The sequence below is a fragment of the Bombina bombina genome, chromosome 3 (assembly GCF_027579735.1).
Source record: "Bombina bombina isolate aBomBom1 chromosome 3, aBomBom1.pri, whole genome shotgun sequence".
NCBI lineage: Eukaryota > Metazoa > Chordata > Amphibia > Anura > Bombinatoridae > Bombina > Bombina bombina.
The window spans coordinates 1,063,712,366-1,063,732,055 of NC_069501.1; positions in this window are offsets into that span (position 1 = coordinate 1,063,712,366).

Consider the following 19,690-nt stretch of genomic DNA (forward strand, 5'->3'; position numbering starts at 1 on the left):
GGGGTTTTGCCCTGAGTGCTCTGTGGGCTCTTTCAATTGGTATGTCTGGGGCCCCAGGAGTCCCCTTTATGGTCCTGAAAAGATCCTGTAAGTATCCCATAATTGCAGTGGGGGCTATAGATTCCTGTGTCCCCCTAATTCGCAAGTTATTGCGGCGGCTACGGTTTTCTAAGTCCTCTATTTTCTCATGTAATGCATCAATAGAGTTCTCTTGTGCTGCAACCTTATTTGTAAGCTGTTTAAGTCCAATGGAAACTGTAGAGCTTTGCTCCTCTATTGTTGTAACTCTGCCTTTAAGGGTAGAAATATCTCTATGAAGGTCTTTGTACAGTGTGTGAACTTGCCACCCTTATGTCTTCTTTAGAGGATAGCAGACTCAAATCAGCTTTAGTGACATAGCCTGTAGGTAGTGCTTCTATTATGGGTTCCTGAGCTGGAGTTATAGGTTGACTGTCCTCTAATGCATCAGGCTGTGAGGATGTAGAATGTTCGATTGTTTTCAGATATTGCCCTATCGTTTTATTATTAATGCCCTTTTCCATTTTTTGGCCCTTCTTTTGAGGCATAACCACGTAGAAAAAAGGAGATGCCCTTTCCTGCTTGTTAGATAGTACAAATCAGGGATCTTTGTCTAATGAAGGGGCCTGTAGTTTGCTCATGCAGGTTTACTGTGAATAAGAGAGAAAAAATGTCTTGTGTTTATTTCTTATTGGCTTCCTGCCAACTCCCTCTTATACCACTGCTGTGCTTTCTTTACAATTAAACAAGTGTGCCCTGCAGCGTCCCTGTTTGCTTATATGACCTCCTCTGTGTTATGGCGTATCATATATTAGGGGGTACCCCACATGGCCTGCTCCTGCAGTTCAAGTGATAGTGTTTATTTGCCTCCGTGTGCACGATGTGCTGGGTGATTCCCGGTCAGCAGTATTAGCCAAATCGTGGAGTGCGTGTTAACACTTGCCTGTTATACTGTCCGGTGCCTGAGGTTTGGGCTCTGTTCGTATCGCACACTGAGGAGTCTGTTTGCGGAAGCCACGTGGCATGCCGATGTCCGTATAAAGGCCCCTGTAGCCTGTCACTTATCTGCAGTTGTGGGTTTCAAAAGTATCTCTCTAGCTGGTCCATCTGTTCAGATCACCACTGCTTCCAAATTGAGGTATTTTAGCCACTGTTACATGTTAGTTGCAGTCCTCCAAAAATGCCAGGCCTAAGAGCTCTAACTCTTTGCTGCCCTTCAGCTCCGTGGCTAAGCTCCGCCCCCCCTAGGTTTTTTTTTATAGCTTCAATAGCTCTCCATTTAAAAGTGGTGACATTGCATTGATGTGTTTCTATAAAATGTTTGGAAAGTGCTGAACATGTCACTTTATTCTTAATGTAGCCTAAATGCTCTCTTATTCTGGTGCGTACATCCCTACTGGTTCTACCAATATATTGGTGATGATGATGTTGTGTGCACTCTATTAGGTATACTACATAAGGTGTCGAACATTTTATAAGACCATTTGTTTCAAATATTTGATTCGTAGTGCAGGAATAGAATTCTTTGCCTTCAACCAAATAGTCACAGGCTTTACATCTTCCATCGCCACATTTATATGTTCCCTGAATGCTTAACCAAGAACTAGGGCGTTTAGTTGATGGCATTAGGTGTAATCTGATTGCAACAGCCAATAGAATTTTCCCCCTTTAATTCCTATTGGCTGATAGAAATCTTTCAGCCAATAGGAATGTAAGGGACGCCATCTTGGATGATGTCACTTAAAGGGAACCTTCATTTTCCAGCGACGACCGTAAGAAGAGGATGCTCCGTGCCGGATGTCTTGAAGATAGACCCGCTCCGTGCCGGATGGATGAAGATAGAAGATGCCATCTGGATGAAGACTTCTTCTCACTTGGATGAGGACTTTGCCGGATGAATGAAGATCGAAGAGGCCTCCTGGATGAAAACTTCTTTACGATTGGATGAGGACTTTGCCGGCTGGATGAGGATGGATGTCCGGACTTTGATAACTGTAAGTAGATCGTCGGGGGTTAGTGTTAGGTTTTTTAAGGGTTTTTGGGTAGGGTTTTTTTTAGCTTAGGGTTTGGGCAATGTAAAAGAGCTAAATGCCCTTTTAAGGGCAATGCCCATCCAAATGCCCTTTTCAGGGCAATGGTTATCTTAGGTTTATTTAGATAGGTTTTTATTTGGGTTGGTTGGTTGGGTGGTGGGTTTTACTGTTGGAGGTGTTTGTATTTTTTTTTACAGGTAAAAGAGCTGATTTCTTTGGGACAATGCCCCACAAATGGCCCTTTTAAGGGCCATTAGCAGTTTAGTGTAGGCTAGGTTTTTTTTTATTTTGGGGGGCTTTTTTATTTTGATAGGGCTTTTAGATTAGGAGTAATTCATTTATTTATTTTTGATAATTTCATTTTTTATTTTTTGTAATTTAGTAAATTGTATTTTATTAATTTAATTTATTTTATTGTAATGTTAGTTTTTAGTGTAAGGCAGGTTAGGTTTTATTTTACAGGTAACTTTGTATTTATTTTAACTAGGTAGCTAGTAAATAGTGAATAACTATTTACTAACTAGTCTACCTAGTTAAAATAAATACAAACTTAGCTGTGAAATATTAGTTATTTTGTAGCTATCTTAGGTTTCATTTTCCAGGTAAGTTTGTATTTAGTTTTAAATAGGAATTATTTAGTTAATAATTGTAAGGTTTATTTAGCTTTATTTTAATTATATTTAAGTTAGGGGGTGTTAGGCTTAGGGTTACATTAGGGTTAGAGTTAGACTTAGGGTTAGGGTTACGTTAGGGTTAGGGGTTAATATATTTACTGTATGTAGCGTTAGTGATGTGGGAGGTCAGAGGTTTAGGGGTTAATCATTTATATTAGTATATTTCATTGTGGGGGGCTTGCGGTTTAGTGATTAATAGGTTTATTATAGCAGCGGTGTGGGAGGACGGCAGATTAGGGGTTAATAATCTTTAAATAGTGTTTGCGATGCAGGAGGGCGGCGGTTTAGGGGTTAATAGGTTTATTATAGTGGCGACGATGTCGGGGAGCAGCGGAATAGGGGTTATTAATTTTATTTAGTGGTGGCGATGTCCGGAGCGGCAGATTAGGGGTTAATAATTTTATTTTAGTGTTTGCGATGCGGGAGGGACTCGGTTTAGGGGTTAATAGGTAGTTTATGGGTGTTAGTGTACTTTTTAACACTTTAGTTATGCTACAGACTTGTAACGTAAAACTCATAACTACTGACTTTAGATGGCGGTACAGATCTTGTGGTTATAGATTGTACCGCTCACTTTTTGGCCTCCCAGGCAAGCTCGTAATACCGGCACTATGGAAGTCCCAATGAAAAAGGACTTTTTTAAAAGTGCGGTACTGACGTTGCGTGACGGCCAAAAAGGTGTGCACCTATACCTACAAGTAATAGCGGCGTTAGGGAAAATGAAACGTTATGGGCCATAATAATGCTATTTGAGTCATAACGCAAAACTCGTAATCTTGCTGACTGTGCACTGCGCATTAAACTCTCAAATTTGTATGCCTGGGAGTGGGTGGAGCTGGAGCTGGCTGATCACTAATATGTGGACTGGAGTCATCCACACCAGGTCCACATATTACTGGGGTAGTAGTATTGGAGATATTATAACATACATGTGACAGTGTGTTCATTATTTTTGCTGCCTGTTTACTATGCAAAATGGTTACTAGCCATCTAATTTACACATTACTGGCAGTGGGAACAGGAGCATAATATAAATATGTAGAGCAAGTTTACCACTCACAAGTCAAGGTTTACCGGTTTCTGCAGCACTTCACTCTCGACCACCGTACACACATGAGAGCCCCCTCCCCCCCATGACTTCCGGTACAGCTGCCAAGCCCAATAAAAATAATTAATTACATTTTAATTAAAAATAAATGAACAGAAAAAATGTAATTCTGCTGCTGCAGCATAATGCATCATTCCTGCAGGGCAGAGGGGCCCTTTTAAGATGCTGGGCCCTCAGACAAGGGCCAATTTGCCCAATTTGTCAGTACGCCCCTGAAAGTAACTAATTTTAATGATCAAGACACAGGGTTTTTATATAGTGCAAGGTGTAAAATGTAAGCATGCGGGGGCGGAGCTAGCTATCGACAAGAACGGCTGCACAGTTTAGGAGCTCCGGCTCAAAGTATTAAATATAGTTGTGAATCAAGAGCGAAGCTTAAATTAAACGAGCCTGAGTTACCAGATTAAGCTTGAGAGACATATGAGACACGGTCAGATAACCCGGGAGCCAGGTGAATTAGTCGACAAAGGATATTCTCACCTATGACGCAGCTTGGGGCCTATCTGTAACTTAGAGCTTCGGAGAGAGTACGCTGCGCACCACTTGCCGCGGGACAGATGCTGAGCTCTGTGCTCACTCCAGCATCACCTATAAGCACTGGTAAACAGAAGACAAAGCACCCCAGGAGAATTTATGTGGGAGAAAGTTGCTGAGCAGCTCGGTAGGCCAGTGTAACGACTGGAGGGCCGCAATACCAGATCCTATCGCCGGTGACCAATATAGGAGCATACACACAGCATTGGGAATCTGACCAATACCGGAGACATAAATGGACAAAACTGGTGAGCTAAACACCCGGCACATACATGCCAGCAACAAAATGGTGTACAGGAGTGGGGCAGGAGCTGCTACCAAAGAAAATAGGCCCAAAAACACCGGGAGTGTAAATATACTTGTACGGCCATACTTCATATACCTTGCCTTTCACACTCCTTTTAAAGGTCAGACTGTAGTCAGTGACCCGGTACAACACCACTGCACTTTGGCCTAGCCAGGCAGTTGATGGGGGTATAAATAAGCCCGAGCCTTGAAGGAGAGGAAGCAGGCACACACTGAATGGGGCATTGATCTACACCCCTAGAGATATAGAACCAAGCTATGGGCTGACCACCCCTCACATTGTGGCAAATACCTTTTTCCCTCCTATACATTTTTCATTGACTTTTTCAGGACACTCTAATATGCTGGGGTAAAAAACACACACTTTCCCCCATATATCAGTGCTTATATTCCAACCAACACACTGCCTAACTATAAAGAAGAGTAAAGCACAGCTGACCTGCAATATTTTTCACTCCAAGTCTTCCTCTGTCTGCACTGCAGCACTTCTGGGAATATGTTGCATCAAGCTAGGAAAAAACATAAGCAAAGCCTAGGAGCTAAAAAGACGGTCATGGACAACTTTCAACCATTAAGAGAAAAAGATTTTGCCAGATCTGAAGATGAAAATTCACGCTCCCCTGATTTTAGGGAGGAACACCTAGATACCAGGCCTTCTCAGTCAACAGTCCCTGGCAGAGGTCTGGGAGATGCAGCTGCTCTCACTTATGATACTATCCAGAAATTATTTGATATGCAAAATCAAACTCTCACCAAGAGATTTGATAAATTGGAAAGATCTTTCAAAGATTTAAGAAGGTATAGCTCCTCTGTTAACGAACGCACAGATACCATCAAGAGGAAACAAGAAGATCTGATGGTGGACCATGTCAACTGGATCAGTTACACTCAAGCGCTTGCAGATCAGGTCTCCTCTTTGGAAGCTAAAGTAGCAGACTTGGAGGACTGTTTCCGCAGAAACAATGTCCACATCCGGGGAATACCTGAGGAGGTGCCCCGAGGGATTTAGAAAAATATGCACAAGCCATTTTCCAAACTATTTTGGGCTTACCGATAGGAGATGCAAGTAGGATAGATCGTATTCATAGAGTTGCAAAACCTAGGAACCTCCCTCTAGATAAACCAAGATATATGGTAGCTCGGCTACATTACTACACGTATAAAGAGAGGCTGATGAGAACCATGATGAGAGCTCCCAACTTGCCTGGTCAGTATGCAGAGATTTCACTGTTCCCGGATCTTTCATCGCACACATTACAATAGAGGAGAACCTTTGCCGAGATAACAGGAGTCCTCAGACAGCACCAGATCAAATATAGATGGGGCTTCCCGACAAACTTGATAGCGACCAAGGATGGAGCACAACATGTTTATCTCACCCCTAGACAAGGGCAAGACTTCCTGAGGAAATGGCACCTTGACTCCCCGGACAGAGCCCCCTGGATCCTCCCCAGAGGGGGGGAGGGGCGGTAGGTCCCCGGGACCTAATCAACAGCATAGAGGCCAAAATGAGTTGAGGGCTGCAGCCCCTGATTGGTGATCAGCAAGTCCACACCTGGCTGTGTGAACAATATTGAGACTTTATGAGACGCTGGTTCTGTCTACCCTGTGAAAAATATTTACTATGTTTTCTAGATTGTGGGTGAGTGTTTCCCACCTTGGTTTTTAATACTGATGTTTTATGTTTCATGTTCAATGTATTATGTTATTTACCTGTTTACCTGTATACTCCTTTGTTTATATGCACATCCTAAGTCTCTAGTTAATTTATAGGTTGCCCTGGGGAATAGAATGTATCCCTGTACTGTACCTGGTTACCTGATGATGGCCCATGTTAGTTAATAGAGCCCCTTGCACCCAGAATGTATGTACAGCACATCTGATAGGATGTATCTCCTATAGGTATGTTGTGGGGACTTTATTGTGATTGATATCTGCCCACAGTAGAGACATGTTGGCTTATTTGGCCCCTCAAATTAAATCCTCATGTTGGGCCATGTGCGCCGCTGCCACAGAAAGATTATAGTTTATGTAATTTCTGTGCGGGAGGCACGGGAGAGAGTAGATGCTGGGGGGTGGCGCACATTTACCAACACAAACACAATAAGTATAGTTAACTTGACAAGTGTAAAATGTGTGAGACACACAAATTGGGCTGTACAAGTTTCCTATGATAGGCCAATACTGTAAAGATGATTTATGGTGTCACCTAGGGAATGGACTGTATCTATTTATCTGATGTTGGCTCCTGTTAGTTAATAGAACCCCTTGCACCCAGAATGTATGTGCAGCACATATAATAGGATGTATCTCTTACAGGTATGAAGTGGGGACCTTGCTTTAATTGATATCTGCCCACAGTAAAGACAGGTTGGTTTATTTGGTCCCTCAAGGGGAATCTTCGTGTTGGACCATGTGTGCCGCTGCCACGGCGGGATTATATTTTCTGTCATTCCTGTGCAGGAGGCACGGGAGGGAGTAGATGTTTGTGGGTGGCGCACATTTCCCAACCCGAACACAATAGGTATAGTTAACTTGGGAAGTGTAAAATGTGTAAGATACGCAGATTGAGCTGTACAGGTTTCCTATGATAGGCTAATATTGCAAATATTTTACTGATATACTATGTTACTATTATTGCCTGCTCCCATCTAGGTTGGGCGAGCCTACCGATGCTCGTGTGAAAGGGCTACTATGTAGCATTATTCCGCATGTGTAGCCTTGGGGGGGAGTGGGGGCCCCTGCTCCCCCTGCGGGCATGGATCGGAAGACCTTGGTCATGCTGGGGGGGGTTCCATCTGAGGCAGATGGGAGCACATCCTTTAGATTAGGATATTTTTGTTTCTACTTCATGACAGTTGTATAATGCAGGTACATATGTTTTCTGTGCCTTATATGTAAATGTGTTGGTTGTTTGTATAAGTTATGCTTCACCCCGTTCATTTTGCACTGTTGAGGGGAGAGTTATTGCTCTGTCAAGTACCCCCCCTATTAAAAAAGGGGAGAGTGATACAAAGATTCTACACTCAGACTCTTTGCTGATCCCAAAGGTGGTGTAACCTCGAAAAACTATCACCTAAATGAAATATAGAAGCAAAAAGGGGGGGTTGGGATAGCGCTTAAACAGCTGTGAGTCTTGTGAAGTAAGATTGGTGTATGTGATCTCAGATGAATTTGTATCTAGATGTAAAAGTATCCCTGATTAGGGTTCTCAAATGTTGGGATATCTGCCTTGCTATGTTAAAGAGAAATATCCGGTTTAGCTTGGTCATATGACCGGGATAGTTCCGATAATTCCTATATCTCAGAAGTGTGTTATGACCTTATATCTTATGATTTATATGTCATACATATATTTGTAAAATATGAAGTCAAAGAGAGGAGTATTGAAAATATATATGTTTTATTCTTATACAGATTAGAGTCCTAGCGTAAATTGGTAAACAATAAAATCTAACACATAGATGCCGGCATCTAGATCTATTTGTTAAAACATCGTTAAAATATAATATCGTTAAAATTTATATTTTTATATATAAAATGTTATACAATATCAATCTTACTGCTGATTCTAAACTACAACTGCAGTTTTATGAAACGACTTTTGTTTGGAACATTAGATACAAAACATATGGTTACTTTTTCTAATACACATGTATCATATGATCTTATTTGTATCTTTCTAGTGATATATTTTGTATATCGTTACAAATACAAATTAGCGGTATACTAACTGAGTATGTGTTAATACCGTGTGTTTGTACTCATACATGGATATTCCAGGTCTACGGTGGTTGGCACAGTTGCAAATAGTATTCTGTGCCTTATATGTAAATGTGTTGGTTGTTTGTATAAGTTATGCTTCACCCCGTTCATTTTGCACTGTTGAGGGGAGAGTTATTGCTCTGTCAAGTACCCCCCCTATACCTGGAATTATTGCGGATAGGAGTAATTAAAACCCTCCGCAACCCTAGGCAGAGTTATGTAGTCTCTGCCCTATTGCAAGCGCTAACTGCTCTGCTTCTATTTACTTTTCTTTTTTTTAGCCTTTACTTTTCTTTTCTCAACCTTTATCCCTCCATTTTTTTTTTTGAGGGGGGGGGGAGAAAACATAGAGAGATGAGGCTCTGTACTTTAAATGTCAAGGGATTGAATTCCCCTACCAAAAGGAGTTTACTCCTAAAATACCTCGTCACACACAAGGTGGATATTGCCTACCAGCAGGAGACACATTAGACTAGTGAGGGGGCAGAAAGTTTCCGTACCCATGGGTATCCCACCTCTATTTCCTCAGTATACCAACAACTGTACCTAGAGTGAGATCCAACGTTATCTGTGTTTGCTGCTTGGATAATGTTTTACATACTCTAGTGGCCCTCTATTTGCCAAACGTGAACCAAACAAGTTTCCTTAGGAGACTTATGGGGAAAATAGATAAAGTGAAATAGGGTCATGTACTAATAGGAGGAGACTTTAATATGCTCTGGGATCCCCAGAAGGATAGGAGGGGAGCTAAATTGCATGGTAAAGAAAACCTTAGAGGGGGTGTGTCTCTCGGCTTTAGAATTCTGGTGTCCCAGTTTGTTTGTTTTTACATATGGCGAGTCTTTCATCCAGATGCATGTGACCGCACCTTTTTCTCGACACCACACCAATCGTTCTCTCGAATCGATTATATGTTTTGCCATGCTGCTTCCCTAGATTTAGTCCAAAATGCTGTAATAATGCCTTGCATATAGTCTGAAAGAAAGTATTTATCCAGCCATCAGTTAAACTTTAAAATAGACCTTTATTCATTTCTTACAGGGTCCATCATGTCAAACAACGTTTCAAACCTATACTAGGTTCTTAATCATGTCTACTGAATAGTGTACAGGTGTGTCTTTTATACCTGTCCAATTTTTAATCAGATTGCACATCAGTGCCATCTTGTGGTCAAAATTTAAAATTACATGTGACAAACAATTTAAAGAAATTTATTATGAATTGCTATATTTTAGTTTGGTTTTTCCATTATTCATGTATGTTTGTCACATGGAAATTTAAAACCAAATTTATATACATACAATTAAAACCTATACACATTATAATATCAGAATCAAATATGCTGTTACAGGTATATGCCATCATAATCAAAAGAATAATGACCATTCAAAATCTTTATTTAGGCCTTCAGGTGTCATTGTGTTTAGTCTGTTTATCCAAAACATCTCCCTTTTTTTAAGCATCTGGTCCCTGTCACCTCCCCTCCTGGGTCTGTCAACTTGTTCAATAACTTGAAACCTAAGTTGACTGATGTTATGACCCATGGAGAGGAAGTAACAGGAAACAGGAGCTTCCATATTTTTATTTCTAATGTTGGATTTATGTTCAGTGATTCTTGTTCTTACTTCCCTACTCGTTTCTCCTATATAAATCCTGGCACACGGACATTTGATAAGATAGATAGAATATGTGCTTCTACATGTTAGATGTTTTTTTATAGGGTATTTGGTTCCCTTAATGGGGTGAAAAAAATCTTTTCCTTTTATTATTGAACTGCAGTGACTGCAATGTAGGCATGGATAACACCCTCTATTGTCTGATCCCATTGTTGTTTGTATAGTCTTTCTATTGCTACCTATATCTGCCCTTACTAATTCATCTCTCAAATTTTTAGTTTTCTTATAGGCTACCATAGGAATGTTTTTGAAATCCTCCACTTGGGGATTACAGTCTCTCAATATGTGCCAGTGTCTATTTATGATGTGTGATATTTTTGTTCCTAGGGAGTTGTATTGGGTTACAAATATCATCCTGTTTTCTTTTGTTATATTTTTAGTGTTGTCAGTTTCCTTGTTTTTAAAGTATTTCAACTGTTTTGTAATTAATTCTTCTGGATACCCTCTTCTTTTGAATTTATCTGCCATTTCATTTAGTCTTATGTCACATATCTTTTCGTCAGTCACTATTCTTTTTACTCTTTTAAATTGACCTTGAGGTATTGCCTCTATTGTTTTTTTCGAATGAAAACTGTCATATTGTAATATTTTATTTTTATCTGTGGGTTTCACATACAAGTCAGTTTTCAAAAATCCCTGTTCTTTATATACAAAGGTGTCTAGAAATGCTACTCCTGTTTCCTCCATGTTAAGTGTAAATTTGAGACCAGCTACAGATGTGTTGAGGTGTTGAACAAATTGCAGTAGGCTACCAGTGTCACCCCACCACATGCCAAATATGTCATCCACAAATCTCCACCATGCCGCACCATATTTTAAAAATAATGGATGTGAGTATATGAATTTCTCTTCTATGTGGGACATAAAGATGTTGGCATATGTTGGGGCTACACTGGAGCCCATTGCTGTGCCTTGCTTTTGTAGAAAAAAAGTGTCTTGAAATAAAAAATAGTTGTGATACAGTATGACAGATAATAAACTTATCAGAAATTGTATTTCATTTTCATTGTATATATTGTTGGTTTTCAAAGTGTTAGTTACTGCTTCAATGCCACTGGTGTGTTTAATTGATGTATATAAGCTTGTGACATCTAATGTATACAGTATGCATTTGTCTCCAATCTGTCCAATATCTTTTAATTTAGCAAGAAAATCATTGGTGTCTTTTAAATATGAAGATGTATCTAATAGATAAGGTTGTAATACTTTATCTAAAAATATTGCAATTTTTGAAAAAATGGAATTTACTCCTGCCACTATTGGGCGTCCTGGTGGTTGATGTTTGTCTTTGTGTATTTTTGGTGAAATATATATTACTGGTCTTACTGGGTTTTTTTCAATGAGGCATTCTTTGAATTCATTTGTAATAATACCATTTTTGATTGCTACATTAGTGATATGTTCTATTTCTTTCCCTATTTGAATTGTGGGATCTCTAGTCAAGGCTTCATATACTGTGGTGTCATTGAGTTGCCTCTGTATCTCTTTCACATAATCAATTTTATTTAATAACACCACTGCCCCGCCCTTATCCGCTTCCTTTATTATGATTTCCTTGTTATTTTTTAACTTGTTGATGGTATCTTGTTGCTTTCTATCAATGTGCACTAGTTCTCTCTTTTTGTTTCTTTTTAAAAGATTTTTTACTTCTTTTTGGACTAATTTGGCGAATGTAGCTACACTGTGTTGTGTTGGTGGGTTGAATTTGCTTTTACTTTTGATACCAAATGTTTTAGGATCATTAAACCTGATGTCTTTTTTCTTAGCATCAATTTTGTTAGCTATTGGTATCTCTGTTATGTCTTTCAAGGTGGAAAAATGGACCTTGAGTTTTAGTTTCCTAAAAAATCTTTCTAAGTCTTGTTCTATGATAAATTCATCATGAGTGTTTGGTGGACAATATGATAAGCCTTTATTCAATATCTTATATTCTGTTTCTGATAAGATGTAATTAGAGATGTTGTGAACTAAGTCATCTTCTATGTGAGCATAATTAGTTTTATGTGTAGTGTTAGTTGTAAACTTATTTCCCCTTGAACTCGAATTAGTGATGTTTTCTTAATTTAAAGTGTTAGTGTGCTTTACTAAAGTGCTATTAGTTTGTAGAGTGCATATGTTTATAACATTATTTCTTTCAAATGTATCTTCATCAATTATAGTGTTATCCAATTCTAAAGTGCATGTGTTATCAACATTTAAAGTGTTTGCAGTGCTTATTTCATTACTCTCTAAAGTGTTGGTTTCATTACTCTCCAAAGTGCTATCCAAAGTGCTATAGTTTGCGATACTTATTTCATTATTAATGTTCAAGATGGAGTTTTGTATATTTGTGCCCTTGTCACCATTATTAGCTTTTAAAATTGTGCAATGCTGTGAGTCTTTAATTGCATTGTTTATTACGTTATTTTGTCCATCATCTCTTTGGTAACTTGTGTCTTTTGAAAGTCTGTGCACAGTCTGTTTACAAACATTTACTTTACCCAGATTTGCCGCTTCATTTTGTGTCCTGTTGGTGCTTTTTCTTATATGTTGATTATCAATAAGTGACGTTGGGAGTCTTAGATTTTCAGATTCCTTTATTCCAATATTATTATATTCTCTTGAGAGTTCCTCTTGCTCTTTCTCTTTGTCTTCTTTTTCTAATGTGGTGTGTGGCTCCTCTCCGATCAATAGCGGTATTGCCCCTGCTGATATCCTCTTGTTCGTCGGGCTCTCTGGCGCTCTGGTTGTGACATCGAACGGTATGCGCCTCTTCCGATGCTTGCGCCCGGCGCGGTGTGATCTACGTCTGAATCCTCGGTTAAAAAACCGGCAGACGATTCTGAACCACTACCGCTGATGTCATCCTGAGCCGGGCGTTTCCTTGATTCTCTCCTCCGATCTCTGTTTTCTGCATTGGGAGGTCTTTGGCTGCTGTTTCTCTGTCGCCATTTGTACACATTACCGGAAGAATAATCCTGCTCATCTCGTATGAATTTTGTTCTCTTACGGATCTCCAATTGTTTCCGGTACTCTTGTGTTGATTTTTCCACTTCTTTAATTAATTTGTTATATTCATCCAGTGATATATTGTGAATTAGCTGTTCTTTCTGTTCATTTATGATCTCTTTATATTTGTTTATTTCTCTTTGAGCATATTCCACAGTCCATGTTATTAAATCGTATGAGCATTTGTTGAGAATACTTTCAAATTTTTCACAATAATCTTTTCTGTCTGAGAATAGTGTTGGACAGGTAGACATCCTCAATCCTCTGGGTATCCTTTGAACTTTATGATATTCACTCAATGTAATGGCATGTAATTCCAAAATCATTTTTCTCTTGTTATTTTTTTCAAAGTTTCTGCTTGTTGCTTCCCCAGATGAAATTTGTAAGAAGTCTCTATTACCTGATACTGTGGCATATACCTGTTGAGCTGATTCCTCATCATATGCAAATGTTCTAGGAACCACTTCACTTGTCTTTTCAGCATTTTTTTCAGCCATTTTGTTTGTTTGGTTCTTTGTAAGTGCAGGTACTTTCTAGGCTCCAAAATATTGAGAATATGATAGTGAAAGACAGCACTTATTTTCCTTCTGCGGCACAGGAAAAGGGTTAGCCAGACCCCAATGTATATCCAAAAGATAGTATTTATCCAGCCATCAGTTAAACTTTAAAATAGACCTTTATTCATTTCTTACACTATTCAGTAGACATGATTAAGAACCTAGTATAGGTTTGAAACGTTGTTTGACATGATGGACCCTGTAAGAAATGAATAAAGGTCTATTTTAAAGTTTAACTGATGGCTGGATAAATACTTTCTTTTGGATATACATTGGGGTCTGGCTAACCCTTTTCCTGTGCCGCAGAAGGAAAATAAGTGCTGTCTTTCACTATCATATTTGCATATAGTCTGACCATGATGCAGTCATTGTCCAATTGGATCATTCACATAAGCGGAAACTCATAGGCAAGTGGTGCATCCCAGATTACCTAATGCAGGACATCCATCTCCCAGAGTGGAGTAGAGAACTGACAGATTTTTTTACCTTCAATGATACAGAAGGAATGTCTGTCTTGACAATTTGGACTGCTCTTAAGGCATATATGCGGGGTATATTTATTAAAAAAGAGGCCCAAGACAGGAAAGAGAGAGGTAAGATGTTAGCTCAGCTATACTGTGAATACCTGACCCTTAGAGAACGACATAAGCAATCCCATATGGTGCAGCTCCAAGGCGAGCTACGTAATCTCAGGTCACAAATATAGAAGCTGGAGGTCGAAAAAGTTCAGAGGAACTTACACTACTTAAAATTAAAATTCTATAATGAAGGAAACAAAACGGACTAACTGTTGGCACACAAGCTACGCCAAAAAACCCTATTGAGCAGAATTGCCTATATACAAAAAAAGATGGCAGAATCTATTCTCCTAAAGACATAGGAGAGGCCTTCGTTGATTATTATAGACACCTATATCAAATTGAACTCCATGAGGGAGGAGAAGTGGCCCCTATAGAGGCTATAGAGCAGTTCATAGACTTGCTCAATCTTCCAAAGGTCCCAGAGTCCTTATCGAGCCCAATAACACTAGAAGAAGTTGTAAACTCAATTAAAGGGTTAAAGTTACACAAAGCACTCGGGCCAGACAGCTTCTTCTCTGTATTTTACAAGAAATTGTATAGGTTTGGTAAGCCCGGTTTTATTGAGAGTGTCTAACCAGGCTTGTGAGTCTGGTTCATTCCCAAGAGAATACTTTGAGGCAGATATTGTTGCCATCCCCAAACTGGGGAAGGACCCGAGCCTTTGCGCAAGTTACTGGCCAATCTCTTTGATCAATGTCGACGTCAAGATATATTCGAAGATCCTGGCCAATAGACTAAACATAGTATTACTGCTGCTCATACAACAAGATCAGGTGGGTTACTCGAGAGGTCGCCAGGGCTCTGACTATACGCGCCAGCTACTAGACATTTTCACTGTTAATCACCCTGTCACTTGATGCCGAAAAAGCATTTGACAGGGTGAGGTGGGACTACATGAGGGAGACGTTAAGATCATTTGGATTCCCAGCTCCATACATTGCGGTGGCTATGGCCCTTTACTCAGCCCCCTTTGCCAGGATGAGAGGTATGGGGTTTTGCTCTTACCCATTTGATATTATGAATGGTACGTGCCCCCTATCCCCCCTCCTATATATTGTAATGGTGGAGCCGTTAGCGGAGCAAATAACACAGTGTACGGAGGATCAGGGCATATTGCTCCATGACACATTACATAAGTTGGCCCTATTCGCGGACGACTTGACATTGTTCATCACTGAACCGAGGCAGTCCTTCCATAGAGTCTTCAAGATCTTGAAATATTTTGGGATACTTACCTTTTATAGACTTAATTATACTAAAACAGAGGCCCTGGCTCTGAATATACCTCTAGATCTACTCCAACATCTGAAAAAGTCTTACCCCTTTAAATGGTCAACCACACAGATCAAGCACTTGGGAGTGATTCTTTCCCAAGACCCAAAATTGGTCATTAAAGCTAATTATGAACACCTCTTGCAAGAATTAACTACCACACTAGACAAATGGGTGAACCTTGAGGTTTCGTGGATGGGTATGGTCCACTCGCTGAAAATGATGTTACTTTCCAAATTGACATACTTTTTCAGATGTGTACCACTTCCAGTTCCTGAAAATTTACTGAACCATTCCCAGTCTATCTTCAATAAGTTTATATGGCAAAAAAAAACATCAATAATTGTGACGCAACAACTTCAAAAGCCAATTAGATGTGGAGGGCTGGCAGCCCCAACTATTAGCCTTTATTATACGTCTGCAATGCTTACCCAAATTTCGGCGTGGGGAGTAAAAGATGAAAAGACTAGATGTTATCAGCTGGAATAGGCTATGCTACCCTCTATGGTACAATTGGACAAATTGATATGGATCCCCCAACATGCCGACATCTTAACGGAAATTAGCAACCCTGTCCTTAAGGCATGTCTTTGACTCTGGAGAGAGCTTAGACACACGGAACACATTGCGCCGCATTCTTCACCGATTCATCCTCTTGCAGCCCTTTTGCCTTCCTGATTCCCACCCGGGGCGTTGGGGCTCTCTGGGGTTAAAACGTGTACAAAACTTATATGATAGAGAGGGCCTGAGGACTCTGACCACAGCCTGTGCCAATGGAGAGCTTTGAAAGGCACTGCATTTTGAGTACTTTAGGTTACTATCTTTCATTCGAGCATGGGGATTCCGGAGAAATGAAGTTAGAGAATTGACACAATGGGAACGGAGATAGAGCCCTGACTATCCATTATCAGTTACTCTTACACTCCCCCGCTTTTGTTAAATCACATCGCACCTTGGAATGGGAAAGGGAGATGGGCACTAGCCACTCGGAAGCAGAATGGCAGAGGGCAGTGTTGTCCACAAAATACGCTGTCCATTGTGCTAATATTTATGAGATTTTTGTCAAGCTTTTGTAACGTTGGTAAAGAGTACCAACTAAGATCCATAAGATGTTCCCTCAGAGGTCAGCCCACTACTGGAGAGCGTGTGGATATTCAGGGTTGTATATTCACATATGGTGGAGCTGCGGCAGAGTTCAACATATGTGGCTTCAAGTTGGGGAAATCCTAGGTCAGCTAGGATTAGTTAATTGACTCACTGTTAATACAGCCTTCTTCCACCTGGTTCTGGATGGACTGCATAGGCTGGATAGAACCCTATGTATTCTTATTTTGTTGGCGGCTAAGCTGGCGATAGCTAGGCACTGGCTGTGGGACACGCGTATACCCTTGAAAACAGTTTTAGAGATTGTGACATACTTACGTTCTATGGAAGAATATTCTCTAAAAATGGAGGGGAGGTTAGGCTTCCATAGTTTGACCTGGATGGCATGGGAGGAATGGGAGAGAGGTACTAAAGCCCTATCTTAACCTACAGGTCAGTAGATAAAAAAAAGTTCACAGCAGTGCCGCCACTTCCCCCCCTTTTTTTTTCTTCCTCTCCCTAAGTCTTTTCCCTGAATCTTCTCCCTCCTAAATATTTCAGCGCGAAGGGCAAACATAGTTCTAATTTTTCACTGTTATAGCAATAAGCTATTGGGACATGGTGAACCCAGTTATTAAAAGCCAGGCAGGTTTTGAGTTAAGGGTTCTTGATGTCCTACTTTAAACTTTTACAATGTTAATGTATTGTTGCTTTGTATTAGTGTTGTGATTGATACACTCACTTACTACTTGGTCCTGGTGTCAATCTAAATCTAAAAGAAGCAACATGCTTTGTGTCACACCTTCATTATGACTTTTTTTGAGGTTTACTAACAGGGACCTGGGCTGTACACAGTTTAATGTTCAGTAGAGGGTTAGTGTGGCCTCGGGATTATTGACAGATACAGGTGTCAATGTTATTGTTACAATCAAGAAGATGCCCTGTATTCAACAGAGTCACCCCTAACCTGCCAGACACTTATGTTATGTCCCTGTCTGACGTCTCTGTGATCTCTATTAGTCAGAAAGGCTTGCATCATACTGCACCCAGCACCCCCCTACATCCAGGTCAACTGCTGTCCTGAGTACTCCTGACAGAAAATACCAAAACACACACACAACACATTGCCCAGTGTGGACAGCATACTCTGCAGTCCACTACCCTTGAATGTGTGCTGCACCCCACTCCAGCTGCACCTAGTGCCCCAGTTACAGCACCTCTGACATAATCCTAGATAGAAAGCACCAAATTGCTGACATCATTCTAGAGAGAAGCACCAAATTAATGTATACTTACAAGCAAATATTAGAAGGGGAGATAAACAACGTGAGCTCGCGTTCACATGGCATGAAAGCTCAATAGAGCGCACTTCCATAGGCTCCAATGGGAGCCCGTTCTCATGCCATGAGCCACGGCATGAGAACTTAGGGCAGCAAAGGGGGTAAGTCGCATGAATATACACATATTAACACATACATACATATAAATGTATATAAGCATATACATATATATTTATAGGCATACCACAGTTCCCATAGACCGCAATGTAAAGGCACTTTTCAATTCCGTTTTATTTCTAACACCCCAGGTCCGCTCACTTTAACCCCTAAAAACTGTTTCATGCAGTTGTCTGTTTTTTTATAAATAAAGATGCTACAATTTTTTTTTTTTTTTTTTTTTTAACCTCACACTTTAATTTGGGGGCAATTGGGGCACATTTAGAAAATTAACCAGAGATCTAATCTCTGGTTAATTTTCAGAGCACTAATTGCTACCACAAGTTTGCGGTAGCATTAACCAGCCACTTGTAATGTGGCTGGAGTATTCTTTGCCTTGGGTTTCTGTACCTTTGCTGCTAAATTGGCTCTGACCCAGATTGAACTGTTTTCCCATTTTTGCTAATGGCTAAGTACCTCAGCCACTGGGTCCTATCTCCTGGTTTTTTCTCAGTAATTGGCCAAACCCTCCACTTGACGCCGACTAGTTGCCAGGAATAGGCAGGGGAATCCATTTTTTTCTTCAAAAAGTTTTATTAAGTTTCAAAAATTGCTTACAACATAACATAAAAGAATAAATTTTGTTCACATACATTGAAATGGCATAGATAAAACAGAAGTTTGTGTACAGAATGAAGATACATTTAGACAAATCCTGGGTGAAACAAGTAAAGTATGGACAGTTAGGATTATTCTCTGACATTTTAATTTATGACTTTGCAGTGTGTGTTAATAAATATAGTTATAATCGGTTGTATCTTTCATGGTAAGTATAAAGAGAGTAGGGTTTTGTGATAGATTAACAGACAAAAGGTGTGGCAAGGGCTCTGAGGGAGGGGTAGTTTTCTATGCATTTATATATTCATCAGGCAGGGGAATCCATTTAATAGAACCTGACAATATAGACATCAAGTCTGTGTGTCACTACAAGCAGGGCTCACTTAAAAATTCACTGGCTGACTTCTACCTTATCATGAACAGTCAAACCAAGAGTATATCAGAGGAGGTCCTTCCTGAACCTGTTGTCTTGGTCCATCCCATGCAGTGCTCAGGCACCTTTGGCCTAGTAGAAGAAGAGCGTGAGACAGAGCTGGACATTGTCACACAAACACTGCACCTGTAATAGTCAACCAGCTACTTGAGCTTGCCAGCACAGTGGTACCCTGGGAGATACACGCACCAAGGGATTTGAAGGGAGACGAGACTTGATGGGGAACAAAGAGACAGACAAAAGTCTTACTAGAGGATAGACCATGTGAGCACTTTGTGAGCATTTAGAGAGCATTAGGAATGAAAGTGCTAGGATGGCAGGTCTGTCACATTTCCCAATAGACACAATATTAGCGGATACAAATAAGTAATATGCTATGGTGTCTTTTTGACAGATTAATCAAAATGAATGTTTAAATAACCTAAGTACTAGTTAAGTATTTTTTTTTTACTTGTTTATATCCTGAAAGATGTAAAATATATTTGTATCAATAAATGATCTACTATCACCCCATAGTCAGTGAATAGACTCACTACTTTTTACTCTGCTTTTCGCATGATTATTAATCAATTAAGCTTTTTTTACAGCTCAGAAATACTTTACAAGAA